At 42.6% G+C, this 23,127-nt stretch overlaps 1 long non-coding RNA gene across 1 annotated transcript in view; it reads right to left on the reverse strand.

Annotated features, from left to right (window-relative positions):
* Positions 1 to 1,411: 1,411 nt before the first annotated feature.
* LOC115067077 overlaps positions 1,412 to 23,127 on the reverse strand; it is a 59,125-nt gene continuing 37,409 nt past the window's right edge. The window contains exons 3-5 of the long non-coding RNA XR_003846508.1: positions 2,123 to 2,255; positions 1,723 to 1,783; positions 1,412 to 1,554 (exon numbers count right to left, since the gene is read on the reverse strand). This is a non-coding gene — a long non-coding RNA (uncharacterized LOC115067077). The remainder of the gene's footprint in view (positions 1,555 to 1,722; positions 1,784 to 2,122; positions 2,256 to 23,127) is intronic.

The following is a 23,127-nucleotide window of genomic DNA, read 5'->3' on the forward strand; positions in this document are numbered from 1 at the left end:
AAGAAGGGAAGAAATGAACAAGAAAGGAAGTGTAGGGGATGGGAGGGAAAGGGGAGGAGAGGGAAGGAAGTGAGGGGAAGAGAAGGGGAAGGGATAGGGAAAAGAAAGGAAAGGGGGATGGAGGGAAAGAGGAAGGGAAGGGAGGGACGGGAGAAGGAAATAGAACAGGGAGGGGAGGGAAAGGAAGGGAAGGGAGGAGGGGAAGGGAGAAGGAGAAGAGGAAGAAAGGATGGGAGAGAGGAAATGAAGGAACAACAGATTAAAGGCCAGTGCTTCCTTTTTCACTCCTAGACAGAATAAACCCTAAGTGAACAGGACATGGGACACAAAAGGGGCAGGCCTGAGTCCCTTCTCCCAGGGCCATGAAGATACATAAATATTCCACCATGTCTTGGAGGCAGGGAAGGTTGGGAGGCCCAAAACATTGAGCCTATTCTCACATAAAGTCGGGTCCTAAGCAAGACTAATGTTGTAGAGTGAGAAAGACACGCCCAGGTCTCCAACTCAATCAGTACATAGTGACTTGATGCTCCATTGTTTGCACAGATGTGCCCAACAGTTTTCCCTGCACTGCCTTGCAATACGAACATGAAGTTCCACGCATCGAGAGGTGGAGTGCATCTGCCCTAGCTTTGAGTCAGGTTGGCCTTTCAATGACTGTGATCAGCAGAAAGGTGGTGTAGATGATGTGATGCATGATGCGAGCCCAAGTCTTAATAGATCTTGAATTTTCTGGCCTTCGGTCTAGCCTTCTAGACGTGGAGGTAAACCATGGGAGGTCGCAGGAGTAAAACTGACCTCAATTGTCAGACTTCAAAATGTAGCCATCTTGAATCTTCCAGGTCAGCCAACCTTCAGGCTGAGGGGCTCACCAACCAACCCATAGAATCTTAAGAAAAACAATTCATTATTTTAACTCACTAAGTTTTAAGGTGATTTGTTATGCAGTAGCAATGAAAAAAAAACTATCAAACATGACTTGTTTCTCCTCTCTGATCCATGTCATCAGTATCCTAGATTCTTGAGCGCAACAGTATGAAGGTCAGAGTTGGATGGATGGGGGAAATGAAGCAAAGCACTTATCCCTCCAGATCAAGCAGGCAGGGGTCCAGGATTAAGTCAAATGGGTTGCTATGTTTGTACTCTGCTTGGTGAGGAGTGTGGCGAAAGGTCTAGCCTGGGAATCAGAATTCATGAGTCACTCACTATAAAAGCTACCTGCATTCTTGTGTCATCACCAGCAAAATGTCCTCACCTGCCCTGTTAATTCCACAGCAAGGGTAGCCATGTGGGGCCAAGGAAAAAAATGCTTTGAAAACTCAGCTGTGTGATGCAAGCATGAGCCATACCTATAAATTAGATCCAATGCTACTAATTAGATCCATATTCATTTATTGAATCCACAGCTCTTTCAGATTATTTGAGGGGATAAAAGGAGACATTTTTATGACTGGAAGTCATGGGCACCATCATCTTGCAAATATAGGTCTTCATAGAAAGGGTGTGTCTAGTATTAGAACCTAGAGCACCAAGTCCAAACTCTCCCAGAAGGATCTAGAAACCAAAGAAAAGAGGAAAATACACAACAACATGAGTCATTTGATTCTCCCGTCCTCATTTCCAGAACTACAAACTGGAAAAAAAGTAGAGCACTTTTTACCCAGCTCCTCAGACACTGTGGAGATGGAAATTGAACGGAATGAGCCACCACTCATCACCTACCTGTGCCAGATACTAGAAGAGAATATCTTATGTATACTTTTCATCATTCTTTTTCAGTCTCCTTGGGAGATGGCAAAAGAAGAAAGAAAGTGATTTTAAGGAGAGAAACCATATTGAAAGACACGATTAGTATATTGGCTAAAGACGACAAGGAATATGAAGGTTTTCCAAAGGTAAGAATTGAAGAGGAAGTAAAAAAAGAACTCATGCGATAGAAGAAAGAAACAAACAAGCATAGGGTGATCAAAGAGGATGTGTCCAGGGCCTCAGTTCAGCTAGAAAAGATGGAACAGAACTGTGTGGATGGCAGTGGAATATGAGAGTCCAATGTGGAGTTGAGGCAGCCAGAGACACAGAAGCACTAGGATGTGTGAGGATTTGTTCTGGGGTCATTGCTTACCCAGCTGTAGAAGATGGTTCAGCAGCCAGTCTGAAAGGATGCTGTCTTTGCTTCTGATGGGTTCTCTCAAAGTCCCCAGAGCAGGCACTCACTCAGTAAGGGACAGTTGAGAGCGGTCTAGAAATCATACATTCTAAAAGGAAAAGGGAAACAAGAACATGAAATGCCAAAATTATTAGAGTTTACAATATACAAATGATCAATGAACAGATAAAAGGATGCCCAGCATCAATAGTCATTGTGGGACAAAATCAGAGCCACGTGAGACACCACTTCATACCCTCTGAGATGGTGCTGATCAAAGTGGCAGACGTGTAACAGTAAGTGCTGCTGAGGATGTAGACAAACCGAAACCTGTTGGCTTGGCAGTGAGAATGTAAATATTGGACACTTACTTCAAGTATAGATTGTAAGGCAAGAGAATACAGCAGTGAGAGGTTCAGAAGAGCCCCGGGCAAAGGCTGCCACATTCACACATGAAAGAAACCAGCTGGCAAAGAAGAAGGCTGGAACCACCACATCCCCCATCCCCCAAACTCCTACCCCCTTCATCAAACCAATTAAATACAAATCTGGACCCCAGCACAGGCAGCAGACACAGAAGCACTCCAGAGTTCCTGGAAGTGACTTATAATTCATTGTAATACTAAAACACACACCCCTGAGTAGAGATTTAAGATGTTGAGATATGTGATGCATGAGATTGTATGTAAGGCTGCAAGTAACAGACTGTGTGACAAAGCCATAACGCAGTATGCAAATAACCCCAAAAGTCTTGTGCTGTGTAACATAAAAGCCCAAACTCTTGCACAGCAGAGCTGTTGAGCTCCCAAGCTTGCTTTTTGCTCCAACCTGCTCTCAGAAGAGCATCTTTTTCTAATAAACTGCCCCTGCTTCTGCTCCTATCCAAGTGTCACAGTCTAATTCTTTTCTTTGGTACAAAAGAATCCAAGCCCCTCTGGAGATCCCTAACAAACCCAAATATCTGAGAATGTCCTTGCTGCTGCCTCAAAATGAGTTATTTGCTGTGTTAGACAGCTTTGGTTGTCAACTTGACATACCTGGGTAGAGGGGGCCTCAATTGGGGAATTGCCTCAATTGGATTGGCCTGTGACCATGTCTGTAGGGCATCTTCTTGATTGTTGAGTCATGTGGGAGGGCCCAGCCCATGTGGGAGGGCCCAGCCCACTGTGGGTGGTACCACCCCTAAGAAGGTGGCCCCATATTGTATAAGAAAGCAGGCTGAGCAAGGCCAGAAGAGCAAGCCAGTAAGCAGTGTTCTTCCATGGCCTGTGCTCCAGCTCCTGCCTCCAGGTTCCTGCCCTGAGTTCCTACCTTGGGCTCCCTGATGAACTGTGACCCAGAAAATGTAAGCCAAATAAACCCTTTCCTCCCCAAGTTGATATTGGTCAGAGTATTTTGTCACACCAATGGAGATACAAACTAGAATACTTGAGTTATCATATGCCCCAGAAATTCCACTCTTTGGAAAGAGAAATAAAAATATTTATCTTATATTACATATATCCTAGCCATACAAAGATTTACATGTAAAAACACACACACACATATATATAATATATATAACATAAATTAACCTTGAAAACAGGATGCTAATAATAAAGAAGGTATGTAATAAAAGCCATATATTGCATATTACCTTTATATGAAGCGTCCAAAATAGGTAAATTCATAGAAGCAGAAATGGATATTGATTGCTTAGGGCTGGAGATGAGGTAGAGATAGGGGTAGATGAAAATAGAGAGTGACCAGTAATGTATATGAAGGTTCCTTTGAGATTACAAAACGCTCCCAAGTTTATGCTGGTGATGCTACACAACACTGTAAATATACTGAAAATCAATAAACATTAGAAATGTGAAATTAATTACGTATCAATAAGCTATGGTTATTAAAAAGTAATCATGACCTGTAACCCCATGAAGAAGCATGGAACTTTTCTTTTCTTACTGTTTCTGACCTTAGTGACAAGCACATCACGCAGAATTTGGGTTTGTTTTTATCATGGTGCTACAGGCACATACCAGGTCAAGGAGACAGAAGTAAAAGAGGATCTAGAGGCCTAGATACTGCCTGACGCCACCCAGGTGAGTCACCAGGTCACGTACAACATGTATGTGCACTTCAAAGTGGCAGCACCTTCCTCACAACCTCTGAACAATAAGGATCTTCCTTGTGGCTCACATATAAAAGAGAGAATTCTGTGAAATGATTTGCAGTCTAGTCCAGAGACACATAATGCAGCCACTGCTATACTGACTGTACTGTTGAGATCTTTGAAATCAGGGGGAGACATTCCTCGTGAAAATCCACATGTGTTGAGCAAGAGAGTGAAGTATTCCAAACCGAGTTTTGGAAGAATAATCCAGCAACAGAAAAGAAAATAGCGTAACAGAGGCAGAAAGAGCCTTTAACAGTCTACTGTAGAAGTGAGAATTAGTAAAATCCTGAAAGGGAGAAGGAGGAAGAGAGAAAAATGGAGACAGACAGACCAATCCTGTTCCTCCTATAATGTGGAGACCGTCACTATATAAGAGATAAGAAATGAAGTAAAGAAAGAAATGAGAAATAATGTTCAATTTTTCAAGCTGTGTGACCAAGAAGATAATCTATGGAAAAAGATCAGGTTTGGGCCAGTGAACTTGTAGGTGTTGCTGGAGCCTTCAGGTGATAGTGTACCATCTAGAAGTCAGATGTTTAAGATACAGTCTCTGAAACCACCCCCTTCAGGGTCATGGGTCAATGTGTCGGATCACCAAGAGGGAAAAGAGGCAGGCGGTCAGAAGTCTGATAGAAGTACTGGGAGAAAGAGCACACAAATTGGAAGTGTCAGACATCACAGAAATCAGACAGCAATGATGCAAGTGGAGGTCGGCTGCTACTTCCAAGACTGAAAGGAAGACCAGGTACAGGCCATGGTCAAATCACAGGTGATTTGAGAACCAAGAAATGCTGTGTAATTAGAGGTGGGATTCTACATCAAGACCTCTATTAAAAGCAGGTCTTCCCAATCCTCAGTAGAGTGAGTAGGCATGGTGAACAGGCAAAGGCCTGCATCACTCTACAAGCAGAGAGAAACTCGTCCAAGGAGTGCTGCTGACAGTACTCATAAACCATGCTTGCCCTGTGTGAGGTTTCCGAAGGCCTCGCTACGAAGGACAAGAGCCAGTGTTTAACAGCAAAGTTAGCACCAATTTTGAAGATGTGTGACAGAACATTTAAGGAGCACCCAGGACAGTTGCAGGAGCAATTTAAGGAAATGCCAGATGGTTTTATAGAGTAATGAAAGGCTAGGCATATGGACAGCAATCAGGATGAAACTCAAAACAAAGCTAAGATGATGTAATCTCATTCTGATGAAACTCTGTAGACACAGTAGAGAAGCTGATGGGTCAAAGATGAAATACAAATGACTAATAAAAATGAAAAAAATTTCAACCTCAATAGTCATTAGAGAAATCAAAATTAAAACTACATTGAGATTCCATCTTACCCCAGTCAGAGTGGCAATCATGAAAAAAAAAAAAAAAAAAAAAGTAAATAACAACCAGTGCTGGTGAGGATGCAGACAAAAAGGGACCCTTACGCATTGCTGCTGGGAATGTAAGTGATCAAGCCACTATGGAAATCAGTATGTAGGTTTCTCAGAAGCTAAAAATAGATACACCATGTGGCCTAGCTGTCCTAGTCATGTATATTTACCCCCTAAACTTGAAGTCAGCATGTCACAGAGATACTTGCACATCAATGTTAATGGCAGTATTATTCACAATCGCTAAGTTGGAAACCAGCTTAAGTGTCTAACAACAGAGGAATTAATAAAGAAATCATTATTTTATTTATATATACATAAATAATGGAATTTTTCATCCATAAAGAATAATGAAATTATGTCTCTTGCAGAAAAATGGATATAACTGGAGATAATCGTATTAAGTGAATTAAGTCAGTCTCGGAAAGATAAATATTGTATGTTTTCTTCTACCTGTGGGTCTTATATTTTATAAAGAAAGATAAAACAATGTATATGCAAAAATAGAAGTGGAATTATCTAAGGGAACAAAAGGGACTGACGGGGGAGGAAGGAGAGAGAGACAAGGAGGGGATATATATGTTCAACAGACTTAGACGTGCATGAAAACATCCTTATGTAACACAGTATCAATGAGGCCTTCCTCTCCTCCAGAAGTCTCATTAGCAGGATCATTCCTCCCTAGAAATTCCTGATTCTGATCCCCTCCACTTCTCTAGAAACGATATCCTAATTGATTTTTAATCATTTTCATTTCTCAAAGTAAATTTCCCTCTGGAGGTGCCATGGTGGCCAAATCACTCTGGTGTGTGTGTGTGTGTGTGTGTGTGTGTGTGTGTGTACACTGGGGACATCCATACATGTAACAGTGTTACAGTCTTGACCCTACACACAGTTTCAGCTGAGAGCTACCAGTGCAGAAAAATGAAGCGTATCTGAGAAATGTCTTCCCATTTGTATAGAAAAGAATTTCCCATATTTCCTCAGTTTAATTATTATCTCACTAATAATTTTAGGCAATGCTAGATCGAAAGAAAAATCTGTTTTTCCTTTTAAGTAGATAGGTCCAAACAACTGAGTATTTATGTCCTAAAAATCTACCAGTTATTTGGTAAAACTAAAACACATAAATTAAAAGGAACCCCCCCATATCACCTGCCCTGTTAGATGGCCCCATCTTTGTTCTTCCAAACTTTCTACCTGAGGCACCTTCCCAGGTCTCTGCTACACACAGCTCCGTCTTCATGACACCTCTCACCTCCCTGGCCCAGCACGCCCTCCCTCCGCTCTCCCCAGAGAGCTGCTCACACCTCCCTCTCTACTCTCATGTCCCTGCTCACGTCCTTAACACACAACATCACAGTTATTCTCTGGTGATAGACAGTGTACCTTAAAGTGAGGGAACATGTTTAATTCATAGCCCTTTCCTCGGCTCTTAATGGGGTCTGCCACTTCCTAGGTGCTTGCTACATGTTTATGCATTGAATGAACGATCCATGCTGCCAAACTCAAAGAAAAACTTTCAAGTGACAAGGTAGGAAAACTGTAGGTGCCAGCCTACAAAGAGATGCAAAGCCATGCATGCCAGTGTGAGTCCACATACACATGTGCATTTATATGCATGTTGACATAATCAGATGCCTTTATCCTAGCTGCCTGGAGAGAGTGATTCCAGGTCTCTCCCTGGGAGAAACACAGAAATTGAGTACCTACCTAAGGTCACACAGACAGCATGTAGCAGAATTGGGTTTCAAACAATGGCAAATTAACTCAGAGCCACTTTCTTGACCAATCCCTGCCTCCCTTTCCTCCTGACAAAATGTCTTAGGAATATATAGAACTACAAACATTTCTCTAAAGAAGTAAAGTGAAAAGCTTATGCCTTACCCCTGTCTCACTTCCAATGCCCAGCACTACTCAGACTACCCGTGATTATAAAATCTATGAATTTAACATAGCCAACAAATGGGTGTGTAGCAACCTAATCCGTACAGGAAGTGGGGTACTGATCTGAGAAGAACATAGGCATTGCCGTGGGTGAGGAAGAAAGACAGAGACATCGAAGGCTGTAAGAGGAGAGTATCTTAGGTACCAAAATAGGATGGAGAGACTCAGATTGTGAATCCTCACTTCCATGGAGCAGAACCCAGGACCTCTGGAAAGCCAGGGCAACTGAAAGACAAACGTAATAGACTCAAAAAGAAACAGTCATACCCTGGCTAGGCCAATGCCCATGCACCTGAGATAGCAGAAAACGAAGAGTTGTTCCAGCTTTGACACAGCCTGGGACACACTGCTATTCAGTCAATGTGTCTCAGTCTCCTCCCCTGCACATACTTTGTAGAGCATGCCAGACCACAGCCCATCCTACTTAGAGTCTAAGTCTGTCATTCAATATTTATAATAGTTCTTCTAAATTAAGGAGAAGGCATTGACTTTAGGGTAAAAAATGGTTATTTTGACTTTGGCCCCAAAACTCAGAAACCTGAGGGAAGAGGCCAATAATTACAGAATCCACAGATTCAGTCTTTTAGCTCAGACTCATCAGCATTCTCTGTAATGGCAGGGCAGGAGCATTCTGAGTGCTCCCAGGTGCTCTAAGTGCTCCCCACTACTCCTTCTACTCCCCAAATTACCACCTCCAGACCAATGACAATAGCACTACTCCCCAGTGCTAGACCTTCATGCCAAAGTTGTTCTAGTTCATCTCCTTAACAGCACTATAAAAACAGGATTATCAGAGCTGGGGAGATCACTCAGTAAGTAAAATGATTACCACACAAGCATGAGGACTGAGTTCAGATCTCGAGCACCCACGTAAAAGCTTGGGACAACAGCTTGTGTGCCTGTAGCCCCAGAGCTCCAGGGGCGCGACCAGGGGCAGGTGAATCCTTGGAGCTCATTAGCCAAACAGTCTAGCTGAATGGGCAAGCTCTGGGGTTTGTTTCAAGAAAATAAGACATCCTGGCCTCCAGATGCATGCACACCCACATGTCCACATGCACACGCAGAATGAGAAGGGTCAGTGATAAGGGATGTATCCTGAGACGAAGCCCAAGGAATACAAAGATTTTATCAGCTGAGAGATTCCCAGCAATCAATCCTTGTTAAAGAGCACAGTTTGTACAGCCTTTGAATGCTTACCTTACAGAGGAGGGAGCCTGTGCTGCTATCCTTGCTCCACCTGTTCTGTCACCATGACTTCCACATTATTTGTTGCTTCCTTCTTTCAAGGTTGCTCAAGAAAATGCTTGCACTGGGTACAAACCGAGAGAAGGGCCGCTCTGCTTCGAGCCTAGAATGAAGGGTACTGACTCTTGCCTTTATATACCAGAGATTACTACACTAGTGACCAGGCAATGTTCTAGCTGTTCAAGTGCCCAGGCAATGTGCCTCACTTTAGGTCCTAGGAAGAAGCAAAAATGAAAATGTGGAAAAACAGTAACAGTTGTTGTTGCAGTAACAGCAACAACAGTACAGGACCAAAGAAGACAAAGAAGAGTCAGCAGATGACTTTGAGAGAGCGCTTATAGTGTGAAGCGGGTCTGCCTGCTCCAGAGGGAAGGAGAGGAGTGGATCTTTGATCGCAGCCCCTGGGATCCGACAGCCCCTCACACTCTTCACAATGCTTTTCTGGAGAGAAGAATATAGGAATCACACTTCTCTGGCGGCCACACAGTGTTATCTTTTCCAAAAGTTTTCGCAGTTCTATCTAGACCCCTGAACTTTGGGTGGATGGATGGCTATCTGGGGGAAATGGTTGCATTCTGTAACGTCTGTCCATGAGGCACTATTCTGACACTGGATCCCATTAAGGATCCAGGCCACTGTGTCTTCTGATGTCGCCTGTCTCTCGTTTTAATACCCAGCAGTGTGGAGTGTTCAGGAGGCGGATCTGCTGCCCTTCATAAGAATGATTTACAGGTACGCAGAACGCCACTGTGTGGATGTACCACATTTTCATTAACCATTCATCAGTTGAGGGACATTTAGGTTGTGTCTTAGCTATTGTAAAGAGAGTAGCTACTCAGCAGTAAGAAAAGACGAAATTACGAAATTTGCAGGTAAGTGGATGGAGCTACAGAGTGTTATACTAAGTGAAGTAACACAAACACAGAAAAGCAAGAAATGTATGTTCTCCCTCATTTGTGGATTGTAGCACCAATCCCTTATACGTGAGTACATAAATTCTGATGTAACACCAGGAGCCAGGTAAAGGCAAAGAATACCTGGAGGTAAAGGAAAAGAAACAACCTGAAAGGGGGACAGTAGGGAACATACGTTACCTGAGGGAGATGGAAAAGTGGGAGTAATCGGCAGGGAGGAGAGGAGGGAGGTATGGGGGAGGGAGAGAAGTCAGGAGAGGAAGGATGGTGGGAGTCCAGAGGCATTGGGGGGAGGGTGGGGATAATGGGGTCACTGTGACTAGGGAGGAAGAGAGGAGGGAAGCCGGATGAGAGAAAAAGAGTGGAGATGAGTGACTCTCGGGGGACTAGGAAACCTAGAGGAAAAAGTGATGCCCTCAAAACCCTATGAGAAATGCACATAGAGTGTCTGAACATTAATGCATTTCTATACCTGGGAGCTGCTTGGCAGGGAACACAGTGCCAGACAGAAGAGACCTCCCTTAGAATGATAAGTGGAGGTGGTCCAGCAGACTCCCAAAATTACACAGGATATTGCTGAACCTCTTTGATATCTCCCAGGACAAGTAGATAAAACCCTGCTTTTGAGAAAAGGACATACTTGGAGTACAGGACTTGAAACAGTGGAGTAGGAACTGACCTGGAGGCCTTCTAACAGAAGTTTGGCTGTCATAATGCTAGAAGGTGGTATGCAACTGCTAAGGGAGAATAGCAATCAATGGTCCATCCCAGTCCTGAAGCCTAATAACCAAGACAACTGGCACGGCAAACTACCTCTATTGGTGCAGTACTGGCACTGTTATCTGGGGGGGGGGGCAATCAATAGCTATCTAGTTGGATTTAATGCTCTTTCAATGGGCGGGAACTCATGGGTGGCACTGTAAACTCAGCCAAATACACATGACAGGAAAGGACATAAACCTGGACATAAGCCAGAACCTGGAGAAAACCCTATCTCTTTCATATCTCAAGACAAAAGAAACATCTTACTATATGCTAAATATCGATCTTTATATTTATAGACAAGCATGCCATACAGCACTCATCAAAGAAGCTTCTTTTTGCAACAGATGGAGGCTACTGCAGAATCGCACATCTGGTCAGGCACAGAGAACACGCACCTGGGAAATGCCCAGTACTAGGTGACACATCTGCAGTCGAATCTCTACAACTAAGGTTTATGGAGCATAGGGGAATAAGGGGTAGAGAGGGCTAATGCACCCATCAACTCTCACCAGTGAGGCTTCCTTGTACAGCAGAGTGAGATGCACACAGAAGGCCACAACTGGCCAAGTTTTGGCGAATAAGAGACTCTAGAGTGTAATATGGGACTCCTATATGGAACCTCACCCACCCACAGCTCAGGGACCATTGCAGAAGAAGAGGCAGAAAGATTGTAAGAGCCACGGCTGGTTCATGAACAGATGAGGTGGAGGCTTCCAGGCCAATGGAGGCTTTGCTCCTGTGTGCCTGCAGCAGTGACGGTGTTGAGCTCAGGACCCATGTCAGCCCAATTAAACAAGGGCCAAAGGGAAGGTATGAAATAAATGGTGGGTCAGCACTAGATCGAGAACTATTTGAGACTGATTGCTACTGGGTGAAGGAGAGTATGACTTACATACAACCACTGGATGGACTGACTAGACTACAGCGGCCGCATTTACACTGAAGGACATTTTGATACAAACACCTGAATGAATAGGACTTAACATGTACAGCAGAGTATATAGGGTTCGGTGGGGGGGGCGGTGGAGGGGGAGGGAGGTTTGGATTTGATTGGGAAATGTATGAAATTTAAAAAGCTCAATAAAGAAATTATTATAAAAAAAGAAATCCACCAAAAAGATGGAGATCAATCTGCCTAAACTTTTTCCACTCAAAATCGCTCACCGTTGGTTGAAAGAGTGACCTGTCTCCATACCCAGTCTCTAACTTCTGTTGTACTGTCCTAATGGACGTCATTCATTTTTCTGTCAATCACATATGCACACCTACTATATGCCGGGCATAATTTCTTTTTCTGACAGGTATGCTCAAATACCCACAGAACCCACCTTAAAAAGGTGAATGCTTAGTGCAAGCACTTAAACAGAAACATGAAGAAGTATTTATTTTTAAGTCCTCAACAAGAAACACAGGATCCCTGATACCTGCTCTGGTTAGTATGTAACCTGTTACATAAAACTCAACTTGGGTTAAATGAGCTCTTGGAATAAAGTCATATTTTATTCTCCTTTTGTGTTCGAAAAGGTTATCTGAGCCTCAATATCTCTCTAAGAGGACCTTCGTATTTATGCACCAGAACCTCTCCTTTTCCCACAGAGTCTTAAGTTACCACTTTGATGGCTTCTCTCCCATAGTGTCTGGGCAACTGATCGACCAAATGGACTTCTCCACAGAAGCCTTCAAGCCACCTCAACCAAGTTACGACTTTAGAGTTTGTAATCAACAATGCCCCACTTTCTGATATCAGGGTCTCTATTATTTTAGGTGATATGGGTTATAAATATAACAGTAGTAAATTAACTCAGTTGGTTCTTACTACAAGATGATATATGGGTGAATGATGATAGAAAGTAGTTTGGGGTTGACTCAGCAGCTCACCAACTTAGTCATTGCCACATTTCTGCTGTTTCCCATGATGCTGATTTCCCCCAAGGCAGGGTGTACTTCAAGCTCTGAGATGCTTGTCAACACCTACCAAAGGCCCACACTTCTTCAGAGACAGCGGAAGGAGTCACTCTGAAAAGCTCTCTGAGAAAAATTATGAAGTACAATTCTAGAAACGCTAAGAAAATATCTCTTTCCCTTTCCATTTGGTCCAAATGGAACCAAGCTCCCAGCCCTGAACCAATCACCATGATCAGGAAATAGCATTTTACTAACTAAAATAGTTCTGAACTTTGGTATAAAGTGTAATCATACTGGTTGTTGGTTTCCTAGGATCTAGAATTACCTAGGAGATAAATCTCTGGGTGTGTCTGTGAGGGAGTTTCTAGACTGGGCTAATTGAAGTGGGAATATACCACCCTAAATGTGGGCAGCACCATTCCATAGGTTGAGGTCCTGGGCTAAACAAAAAGGAAAAAGCGAGCTGAGCCCCAGCCATTTTCTTTTGCTACCATCTGACTTCAGATGCACCGTGACCAGCTGCCTCATGACAGCAAGCACCAGTCCAAACAAACCTTCTCTTCCCTAATTTGCTGTTGCCAAATGAGAAAAGTAATTAATACATAACAGCTCAGTTCTTCCCACAAAGAGTGTGAGTTTGAATAGGAGAGGTGTCCGTCCTAGTGTCCTAGTTGAAATTGGGATTTTTATGAATATTGCTGTTGGGGAAGATAGCTCCAACTTCTGCTATGATCAAGAAGAAGGAGGAGGAGGAGGAGGAGGAAGAAGGACAATGATGATGCTGATGATGACACCAAACATTTACTGAGCAGGACCATGCACAAGACCTTGCCAAGAGCTGGTCACTAAATACAATCAGAGTAACATGCGCTTAGATCTCTGCAGGACTCCAACCAAGACAAACACCTAGTCAGCCTTAGTTGAATCCACTTGCATCCCTCCCTCCAACTCTGAGCACCCTTATTTCACTGCTATGTAGGCTTAAAGTTCGGGGCAGATATAATTACTGATTTTAGGCAAGCTCTTGAAAAGACCCCAAAGGTCTTTTTACTCAAATAGAGATCATTTGTTGTAATGAGCCCTACTCATCACCTCCTGGCCTTGGAGCTCAATTAATTTTACACAAGAAACGAGCTGGGTGCTTTGACCTGCTCTTGGAGATATTCCCATTAAAGAGGTTATTGCCTCTCTCAGCAGGGACCTAACTAGAAATTGGCTGCAAGGGACTCTGTAAACCTGGCACTGAAGACAGAAAAACTGGGGTTTCTGTGACTAGAGAAGCAGCAGAAAACAGGTCCCACCTGAGCCAGAGTGCCTCCTCAGTTCGGGTCTGTCACTGTGTCACTGAAGTTTTCAAGGAATTTACAAGTAAATAGCCTGCCTGAGACCCCTCTCCTATCCACCCGCCTGCACTTGGCTGAGCTGAGTCCTCTTCACCCTTCAGTACTGACCTTGGTGATCTTCTTCTGGGAAATCTTTTCGACTCTTCCAAACCTTGGAGATTGTGTTGATTCCCCTTCTAGCCTTTGCCATACTCTTAACCCGTTTTCTTTCTATTATGCATTTAATTTGTGCTTACAAGTGACTTGATTTTTGTCTATGTCTGCATGAGATCACAGCATGAACCAAAATCAACTCTTTTATTTTCAGCTGTACTGTTAACCTCTTACAGGAAAGCAACTACCAAAGAAAGTAAGCAAAGAAGGAGATGAATCCTTAGGTATCCAAGGAAAAGCATCTTGGCCCTCCTCTTCTCACAGATCTGCCAGCCTCACCCTAGAATCTTGGAGCTGTCTGCTTTCCAATTCCCTGATGGTGATGGCGTATTATTTCTACCCTCCGTTCGTTTTGGAATCTGTGGACTCAAAGAGGTGTGTGGCAGAAGCCTGAAGGAGATGGTGAACTTCATTACTCAACTAGAAAAACAAGATGTTAATTTTTTTTTTTTCCTTTCAGTCTTTTCGGGTTGGGGGAGGAAGCTTCCTACTGAATCACTATCTTATGGAATGGTATTCTTCAAATTTATTTTTAGTGTAGAATAAGTTTGTTTCTTTGTTTTGTAATTTACTAATTGCCATGGACCAACGCATAGTTTTATTCTATGTACGTCAGGCAACAATGCTTTCCCGTCTGACTCAGGAAAGAAAGCAGGTGCACTGACTGGGCAGTGAGAGGCAGCACCAAGCATCACATCTGCTCGTTGCTCACACTGGTACTGGCCTTATGTCACCTAGTCCAAAAGCAGAGCTTCTGAAAGAGGCCCTACTCTGTATCTTGGCTGGCCTACCTGCCTTTCTGAGCCTTCTGGTTTATATAGATCTCTTCTTAGTGAGCTGAGACTCCAGTGCCATCAGAATGCTCCAGCTTCACAAGAACCTTTCATAAAGGAAAACTCCCTTAATCCCAGAAGAGTGTTTCAGTACTCCATGCATACCATGGGCCAGGCTTAGGACCCGCTCAGCTGAGCCAGGCATTGTTCCCCACCTGGAATGAGTTCAGACAGAAGCAAGTTTTTTCTCAGACCGTTTTGTATTGTCTTTTTTTCTTCATATAATATAATGGAAGGCACCTATCCACCTGGTGCCAAGTAGACAATAGAAATATGAGTAATAATAATAATTACATGATATTAATGAGTTAGGCACTCTACCACGTGCTTTGCATATATAATTTTATTTAATCCTTATGACAATCTCAGAGGAGAAAAATGTTTATCCTTATCTTGAAGATGAGAAAGTCAAAGCCCAAGAACACAATACTTACCTGAAGTCACCAAAACAGGGGGCTAAGTGGCCGATATTTTAAATTTTTTATTATTTTTATTTTATGTGTATGAGTGTATTGCCTCGTGTAAATAAGTGCACCCATGTCGTGCAATGCCCGCAGAGGTCAGAAGAGGCTGTCGGATCCCCTGGGACTGGAGTTATGGACAGTTGTTAACTTCCATGTGGGTGCTGGGAATGGAATCCCAGTCCTCTGTAAGAGCAGTCAGTGCTTTCTTTTTTTAATTAATTAATTAATTAATTTTTTATTTTTATTTTATGTGTATGTGTGTATTGCCTGCATGTAAGTAAGTGCACCCATGTCATGCAATGCCCCCGGAGGTCAGAAGAGGCTATCGGATCCCCTGGGACTGGAGTTACGGACAGTTGTTAGCTGCCATGTGGGTGCTGGGACTCGAACCTGGGTCTTCTACAAGAACAACCAGTGTTCTTAACCCCTGAGCCATCTCTCCAGCCCAGTGGTCAATATTTAAACGAAAGATTTTTTTTCACCCTGAATTCAGTGCATTTCATCACCGTGTTATATTTTCTCTGACTTCAGTTCTGAGTCTAAAGAGATCAAAGGAAGGAAGACCAAGATAAAATACCAGAAGGAGCTCTCTAGCCCTCATGTCCTACCCATACTTATTTCTCAGATGAGTGTGAAAGCCTAAGGGAAAGTTCTAGAGGACTGCCAGTCTGGAAAGGGACGAATGGGACATCAGGGTACAAACTGCTGTGACCTTAATTGATGAACAGTCTACTCATTTCTAAGCATCACACGAGCTGCTGAGAAGAGGTACTCAGTGCTATAGTTATCTTTCTGTTGCTATGACAAATACTCTGACCGAAGCAACCTTGTGGGAGAAAGGGCTTATTTGGCTTACAGCTTCAGATCACAGTCCATCAGTGAAGGAATTCAAAGCAAGAACTTCAAAGCAAGCCTGCCTGCTATTTTACAAATCATTCCCTTCAACAGAAGACCTTACTCCACAGCCAAAGAAGTAGAGCAGGAACCATGGAGGATGCTGCTTGCTAATCAGCTCACTCAGTTCAGGACCACCTGCCTAGGAATGGTACCACCCAGAGTCGGCTGAGCCCTCCTACATCAGTTAACAATCAAGACAGTCCCCCACAGACATGCCCATAGGCCAATCTGTTCTAGACAGGTCCTCAGTGGAGGCTCTACTCTTTGATGACTCCAAGCTGTGTGAAGTCGATGGCTAAACCTAACCAGAACACCTAGCAAAGTACAGCCTTTCTCAGACTCCTTTGCACTCAACCATGTCACCATATTACAGAACGTGACAGAATGAGATGGTTGACTTCCCAGTCCATAAGAACTTCATCTACCATTCCAAGGGCTCCTTCTTCCAGAATGATAGCTAGAGTTAATTTCCAAGTGGCCTGATTATCCAGGAACCCATGGATCTCAACTGCTGAGCACACCTCTGCCACCTGAGGTGCCATTTGAATTTATTTGAATGGTAAACACACTTCTGTTAGACCACACCACCAGAATTTTGTGTTCCTTCCACTGTGGAAGCTGGCCAAGGCCACGCTGGCAGAACTGGGCTCTTTTTTACTGTGATCAACAGTTTTCTCTCACAACAAAAGCAACTTTAGCATCTCAGTCTCTAACCCTAACATCCTACTCAACTATTAACCTTATCTTACCTTCTGAATATATGCCTTCCTGGTACAGACGGCTCTAGGGGCCTTAAACCCAGAATCTGAGAGTCTTCTACCAACTGAATGAATTCAAGCTCATTACACACCCAGCACCCACACCCCACACCCATTCACAGCACCCCATTCATCCTGTACTCGTACCTGTGTTATTCTATTTGTACACACATGGTACCTCAACTAAGACATACAAGATCTCTTTTCTGACCCTTCCTCCCCCTCACAAACTATGCCAGGTCCCCATCAGGTTATCTCCTCTACAGCTGATTTCATTTATGTCTTCATAATTATTTTATCTCAATTTTTAAAAAGATTTTAATTACTTTTATAAGTGTGTCTGTATGTGGGAATGTGCACTTCAGTGCAGGCACCTAGGGAGGCCAGAAGAGGGTTCAGATCTCCTGGATCTGGCAGTAGACAGGCAAGTGTGAGCCGCTCAACACGAGTGCTGGGAACTGAACTGGTGTCCTCTGCAAAGCAGCATGCACAACTGCTGAACTATCTCTTCAGCCCCTTACCTCAAATTTTTAAACAAACATAAATCATTGATTTTGTGACAAGAACTGCTATAAACACTCTGTATTTACTCACTTAATACTCATAAATATACGTAGATAAATATTATCTTCATTTTACAGGAATATAAAAGTCAATTTATATGCCTTAATACTTAGTTTTCAGTACTTAGCACTTATATGTCTGATTAGTAAGTGCCAGAGCTGAGTGTTGGTGCCAGTAAGGCTGGCTTTGAAGCCTTTACTCATAATCACTATTTTCTTGCACACATAACCATATTAACCCTTTCCAAGTCCCATGAATCCACAATGGGATGGTCCATCTCTATTTAGAGGCACATTGGCACATAGGATAGATAACTACTCCCCATTCCTCCTGAGACAGATGCAGAAAGGTTGTCTTAAACTGCTTTCTATTTCTATAACTAAATAGCAGTTTGGGTGCGTTATAAAGAAAAGAAGTTTGTTTAGCTTACTGTTCTGGAAGTCCAAGAGCTAAGTCGTGACATGATAAGAGGGTTATTACATTACAAGACTGAGAAAATCTGCCAAAGAGAATTCATTTCTATACATAACCACTCCTGTGATAACCCATCAGCATATGGGAGGATTAGTTCAATTATATGAACAAAGTTCTTATGACCCAGTGACCCCTTAAAAGTTCCACCTGGTTCCACCTCTTACTAGCTCATAGTGGAGATTACGTTTCATTGCTAGGTCCAGGAAAGCAGACAGAAAACTCTGGGGCCTCAGAGTTTCTCAAGCCACACATCGGAGGTGAAGTGCCTACCCTTGTCTTGGGCTGTGACAGTATCTCTATCCCAGTGTGTCATCTTGTCCAGCTACTGACTCAAAAGTGTCTCCATAACTCGCAACCACACTAACAACTTAACTCAATGTTTTACAAATTGTGAGCTATCTACTATTGTGACACTGATTTGAAATTGTTGAAGCTTTTTGCCTTGTTTGTTTTTTGTTAACTACTTTTACAAAAACTTTATTGAGAATTTCATGCATGCATATAAGGTGTTTTGAACCAACCCATGCCCACTCCCTCCCTTCCAACACCTCCCATATCTCCCCATCACTTTTTTTCTTTTTATTTTTTTTCTTCTTTTATTTATTTATTTTTATGGGGCTTTTGGGTACTCTAACATTCCCCCCTCTGAAGAGGTAACCCTAAAATCTTTTAAAGGATTCAATAAAAGCTCCCAAATACTTTTGACATTTTTGGCCTTTGGAACAGAGTATATTGCTAACAGTCCCAAGAACATTTTGACTTTTAGCCAAGAAACTGGCTATTTTTCTTTAGGGTCTTTTTACCCTGACTGCCTAGCCACTTCCTACCTCCTATTCTGATTGTTTGTTTTGGAGACAGCAACTCCTTATAGCCCCCAGCTGGCCTGAAACTTGCTGTGAAACTAAGCTGGCCCTGATCTCACAGAGATTTTCCTGCCTCTGTCTTCCAAGTGCTGGGAGGCACATGCCACCACACCCAGCTAATGATGAAGATTTTTTAAAAGACCAAAATAGAGAATAAAAAAAAAAAATAGCACGCTGTGCTGCACATGCCAAAGATGTACTTTGTTTTGTGAGGCCTTTGCAGCAGCCCATTTGTGTATCCATCATCTACCCATCTGCCCATCCATCCACATAGCTACCTATCCATCCTCACACAAATGTACATATGCACATTATGAGTGTATAATGAGTCACAATGGAAAACATACTTCTTAATAACAGTTTCAGTCAAAAAATGGAAGCTGACATATTATTAATAGGTCCCCTCACTCTGGTGAAGCCACGTCTTTTTTCTAGGGGTTTTACTCCTTTATCTGAGATTGAACCATCCTCCAAATATTTGCAAGAATGCCAAATATACTTTCCCATATTAAATCAGCTCAGGACATTAATATTTTGTATTCTCTTTTCCCCACTAATGACATCAAACCTTTCGGTAATTTTTTAAAAATATTTTATGTTTATTTTGGTATGTGAGTATATTGCCTGCATGTGTGTAAGTGCACCCATGTTAGGCAGTGCCCCCGGAGATCAAAAGAAGGTGTCGGATTCCCCCTGGAAATGGAGTTATGGACAGTTGTTAGCCACCATGTGGGTCCTGGGAATTGGACCTGGTCTTCTGCAAGAGCAGCCAGTACCCTTAACTACTGAACCATCTCTCCAGCCCCCCTTTTTGCAATTTTTAAACCTAACTTTCTGTTTATAATTCTTAAAGCTCAGTTTGCTCTCTTCTTTCTTTTAAGTGTGTTCAATCTTCCTTGCTCTTGTCTAGATAAAAATGGTTCTAGTTGTGTTGCAGTGTTTTAGTTTCAAACATATACATTCCTACCTGTGTATTGCTGTGCATACAACTTGGTCCGTCATCACACTCTCCGGGAATATAAAGGTGGAAATTAAGACCTTGATTTACACATTATGCAAAAAGATATTAGAAAGAATAAATCACATTGAACTAGAACTACACACTAAAAATTTGATGAAATATATATCCCTACATATATAAGAAAAGAAACAGATAGCAGGGGTGGGGGGCGGGAGAAAAGAGTTATTTTAGATTGGCAGGAGGATGACTGATTTTTAAATTTTATCTTTTCTTACCAATTTTTAAGCTTCATTTATATAACAAATATCTATTGAGCCACTACTGACCAGCAAGATGAAAACAGTATAATATATAAAAGTGTCCCTTTTTTCATAGATCTTATGGTTTAATTATTAGAAAGTTGTTTCATTGGCAATAAATACAAGATAGAATAAAATCTAGAATGATCCAAGTTTTTAATAGGGATTAACTCACCTCACTGACAGACTTGACCTTTAATGAGGCTAAAACTCAGCACTATGAGCCCTTTGTGAGGGTGGAATGCTGGTGCTGGGGCTGTGATTCTCTTGCCCTCCAGGCAGAAGGAAGTGGGATCTGCTGAAAGCTCCTTGGCATCAGAAGCCAAGATAAGGAAGGTGATGAAGTCATGATGCTCTGAGGCTGCCACCAGAGGGGAGGTGAAGACTGGAGGCCTGAATCCTAGGAAGCCCCTGGTTCACGCCTCCTTCCGGCGCCCTATCTCAGAGCCAACCCAGCTGAGGGGTTGGTCTTGAAAGTACATCCATAAAGATGGTTAGTGCCTAATTGGCAAAAGACCCAATAATATCTTTCTGCAAGTGCAAATTTGATGATGTTCCCTTCCAACCAGTTACATCACTGCAGTGGCTTCTCATCACTCTTGGCAGAAGGCTGAAGCCCTTAGGAATCCCTATAAAGTCTTCTATAACCTGGGTGTTGTCTGTTTGTATTGAGTCTTCCTGGCTTCTGGGAGACAAGTGCATAGCCCATGAATCCTCGTCTCTTATGCTGTTTGACATACATTTTCCTTTAACTGGAATAATCTTCTCCCACCCTGCCTTCATTTCTTCTTACAAAGTATTCCATTTCAGGTCAAAGCCCAAAGATCCTTACCTTAGACATAGCCTTTCTCTATACCCTGGATCAGGCCAAGCCCTCTTTTTACTGACTTTAACAGCCCCTGTATTGTTTATATCTTCTCCACAACACTTATACAATTACAATGTAATCATTCGATTAATGTCTGCCTCTCCCATGAGGGTAGGAATGATGATCCTTCACTTTCTTTGCACTGTTTCCCCTTCTTCATTGACTCATTTAGAGACCAAGTCGTGCCTTTGATAATGTGTTGTTGAATAAATCTATGACTAGGAATAGGGACTTTGATGCCCATGTTTGGAATAGCATAGCCCAGCAGCTCAGACTGTTAAGAGTCCCACTTGGGGAGGAAAACTAAAGAGGACTTCACGATGGGTGTGTAGGACACTTGACATCAGAACAAGAAATCGTGATCACTCCTTCCTGATTGGGTAGAGAACACCCTTCTGTAGCCACAAAAGCTAATGTGGGGTTTCCTGGGTTCCATTCTGACTGGTAAGGATGGATATTTATACTAAACAGCTGAATCTCTTAAATGCCTTCCAGGGATAGCCTAATGTAGGAGAATTTACGTAAGTTGAGTGGGTAGGCCATAGTTTTGAAAATTTAGTGAGGCAGAGGAGACTGGGGAGGAGAGGCTACCCCCATCTCAAGGAGCCCAGTTTTGCTAGTGACACTGCAGTCAGTTTTAAATGGTCAGAGTAAAGGAGAATCCCAGTTCATATATAATAATCATAAAGATACCAAATACCACTTTCTGAGCATCTTGTTATGTGCTAGGTGCTTTAAAACTGTACTTTTAACCTCCAAAACTGCTCTAGCAGTTGAATTTATTATCTCTGATTTATAAACAAGAACACAGAGCCTCGGAGAGATTGGGTGGCTTGCCCAGGGCTTCACAGTGGTAAATGACAGAGTAAAGACTGACTAGCCTGTGACTGGGGCTGTGCTCCTTCATAATAGAAAGAACTGGCTCTGGGGTCAGTACATGAAGACAGAGGAACTTTTCCAGTGTCCTTAGGTCGAAAAAAACTACAGGCACTTTGCAACCTTCTTCCCACCAGGCAGCAAAAGGCCTGGGGTACATTCCCAAGGTACTATGCTCCCTTCCTCCTCAATTCCCTTTGAAGTTAGGGAAGATAGTACCTGGAGGCTGCAGAAAAATCACAGTGAGGCCGTGAATCCTTTCATAGCATCCTCATTTTTAATATAAGAATCCAGAATCAACCTTTTCTCTAGTTTCTATTTAATAAGATTATCATGATACAATTTTCTAATTCAGTGATAGAAATTAAGCATTCCATATGTAAAGTAGGACAAAAGCATCTGCTTTAATTATTTACGTAATAGCCGAAGAGGCAGACATCAAAAGAAATTCAGATAGCAGCAAGGAAGAAAAAAAAATCTTTAGAATCAGCAAGTTTTCGAAGGCGCACAAGATGGCCTCCCACACATGCACAAGCAAAGTTCAAGACTATCTTTGAAACAGAAATTGCAATTTTGTTGATAACAGGATTACTTATAATGCAACATGCCCACTGTATCCCCTTATCAAGCCCGCATTTCTGTCTTACTTATATACAAGCTACTTATTACTATGGGGTTTCAAAAAGGAAAAAAATTCACTGAAAACCTGAAAATGAATAGGCAGGGGCAGACAGTGATGACATTTCCTCTGCTCTAAACATGGGTGCCTGGAATAACAGTTCCTCGGGCTTCTGGGACACAGCAATTGGGCTCAGGCACTTCCCAGCTGAACGTGACCTCCTTGTATTCTGGATTATTTTGTCAGTACATAGTACCCTGTTTGGTGACTTCCCTCTTTCAACCTATGAGCATTTCCTTGGCCCTTAGAAGGCCTTCTGAAGGCTGGAAGAGTCCTAACACCTAATTATCTTCTTTCCCATCTCAGTTGAATCTCTATAAACCCCAAACACTGTCCTGGTGCTGAGATATAATAACAGAAACAAAACAGCTCTCAAGGACCTATTGGACTCACACAACTATGGCATACCCAGTAAGATAAAAGTTGTGTGTGCAGCATCAGAAGGACACAGGGAAACTGAGGACAGCTCCCCAGAGGACATCATTTGAGATGAGGTCTCAAAGGGGGAAGATTAGAGTTTGTAATGGGTGGGGCTATACTGGGCAAGAGGAGGAAAGATAAATAATGCTTTGGTGGTGCGAAAAACTGCAGGTAAATTAGTTTTAAAAGCCTACTGAAATTATCTGTGTATTATATATATATAT

The sequence above is a fragment of the Nannospalax galili genome, unplaced genomic scaffold (assembly GCF_000622305.1).
Source record: "Nannospalax galili isolate Female #2095 unplaced genomic scaffold, S.galili_v1.0 scaffold765, whole genome shotgun sequence".
NCBI lineage: Eukaryota > Metazoa > Chordata > Mammalia > Rodentia > Spalacidae > Nannospalax > Nannospalax galili.